Consider the following 2,500-nt stretch of genomic DNA (forward strand, 5'->3'; position numbering starts at 1 on the left):
CTATGTTGCGCCTTAACCTAACCTATGTTGCGCCTTAACCTAACCTATGTTGCGCCTTAACCTAACCTATGTTGCGCCTTAACCTAACCTATGTTGCGCCTTAACCTAACCTATGTTGCGCCTTAACCTAACCTATGTTGCGCCGTAACCTAACCTATGTTGCGCCGTAACCTAACCTATGTTGCGCCATAACCTAACCTATGTTGCGCCTTAACCTAACCTATGTTGCGCCTTAACCTAACCTATGTTGCGCCGTAACCTAACCTATGTTGCGCCTTAACCTAACCTATGTTGCGCCTTAACCTAACCTATGTTGCGCCTTAACCTAACCTATGTTGCGCCTTAACCTAACCTATGTTGCGCCTTAACCTAACCTATGTTGCGCCTTAACCTAACCTATGTTGCGCCTTAACCCAACACACGTTGGGCCTTAACCCAACACACGTTGGGCCTTAACCCAACACACGTTGGGCCTTAACCCAACACACGTTGGGCCTTAACCCAACACACGTTGGGCCTTAACCCAACACACGTTGGGCCTTAACCCAACACACGTTGGGCCTTAACCCAACACACGTTGGGCCTTAACCCAACACACGTTGGGCCTTAACCCAACACACGTTGGGCCTTAACCCAACACACGTTGGGCCTTAACCCAACACACGTTGGGCCTTAACCCAACACACGTTGGGCCTTAACCCAACACACGTTGGGCCTTAACCCAACACACGTTGGGCCTTAACCCAACACACGTTGGGCCTTAACCCAACACACGTTGGGCCTTAACCCAACACACGTTGGGCCTTAACCCAACACACGTTGGGCCTTAACCCAACACACGTTGGGCCTTAACCCAACACACGTTGGGCCTTAACCCAACACACGTTGGGCCTTAACCCAACACACGTTGGGCCTTAACCCAACACACGTTGGGCCTTAACCCAACACACGTTGGGCCTTAACCCAACACACGTTGGGCCTTAACCTGCTCTGTAATTGTCATACGACGCGTTAAATTAGTGTAGTGTTGCCTAACTGCAACCCCCGCAATATAGTTTGCTACTCGCACTGCCCGGTCCCCAGAGTATCGCTTCATGTTAAACACCTTGCAGCTATACACTGTAATGCGGATGGCGGCAGGACGTACATGCTCAATGCCCTTCGCAGTTGTTCATTGGCATTCGCATGGCGAAGCACAGCCTACGTTGTGGTACGGCTTGTGGCAACTGTCCGCTGATGTTGTACGTCCAAATCACACACTGTACCGCACATTGGTCCTCATGTACTGAATGATACATCGTGGTACATGTGTGACCGTACCACGACTGCGCCAACAACGGCGAACCATACGGTCCAAATATTGTGCACTCAGCTACGTGTCGTCTCCCTATAAGAGCTGGATTGCAGTATGGTATGCCGTGGATGGCGATCAGCATGAGCCGTCTGTTGATGTAGTGGCGCGTGTTGTCAGACGTAGTCGTCTCTTCTCACACACCGTGATAGCATGGTGCACTGCGTTCCACATCTGCGACATGCGACAGAGGCCGGTTGACAGTCGTTCGCGCAATGGACATCGCATACGTACGGGGGCCACCTTCCACGTGTTCGCGAAGCGTGCACATGTTGTTGCGTGTATGTGGGCAGACATAGTGTGTCGTGACACCTGACACAGGCATGCAACAATCGTTGAATTTGCAAATGGCGATGGACGTCTACGTTTGCTGGTGACGTTACGCAAATGAAGAACTGGTAAACCGTTGTGGTGCGGTTGTTCTCGCTAGAGGTGAATCAGTGATGGCGACGATCGGTTGAGCTACCAACCGGTTGTTTCAGCGATACCCACCATGCCCACGAACGTGAATGGCATGTGGGTGTGAAGCGATACGCGGCGGTGGCTGGGTGGGACCGTCCCCGGCCGGTGAGGGGGGGCCTTCCGGCGTGCTGGCCGCGCGGTGCGTGGGCGCACGCGCTACAGCCGGCTGGTGGGGGCGGCCAGTGGCAGGCGCGCCGGCCGACGGAGGCGGCAGGCGGCGCAGCTGCGCGCCGGCGCACCCTGCACGCGGCGCCGTGCGGCCAAAGTAGGTCCTCGCGGGCCCGGTGCGAAGCGCGGTGGACATCTGCAGTGTGCTGGTCCGATTGAGGACTGTGTGCGCTGAGGATGCGCCGCCGCCCGGCGCTCGGCGCCGCGACGCCGTCTGCTGCTCGGTCGCCTCTGCGGTTCTCGCAGGTGGATTGTATCGCAGCTGTGCGGACGTGTTGGCGCGTGCGCTGTGCTGGGAGAGTTCGCTTCGGCACCCAAGTGGGGCTTTTGTCCTTCTGTGGCGCTGGCGTTGGAGCTGCCGGCCACCGTAGGTGGCGCGTGTTGTCTCCCGCCGGCAATGCCACGACAGCACGCTCCCGGGCCTCTGTCGGCAGCGGCAAGCTCAGTTGGGAGCACGGGTGGTCGCACCTAAAGCGTCTACTCGCCAAACTCCGGGCGATTGCGCCTCTCTCGAACCCG

This window comes from Schistocerca americana, unplaced genomic scaffold (assembly GCF_021461395.2).
Source record: "Schistocerca americana isolate TAMUIC-IGC-003095 unplaced genomic scaffold, iqSchAmer2.1 HiC_scaffold_1105, whole genome shotgun sequence".
Lineage (NCBI taxonomy): Eukaryota > Metazoa > Arthropoda > Insecta > Orthoptera > Acrididae > Schistocerca > Schistocerca americana.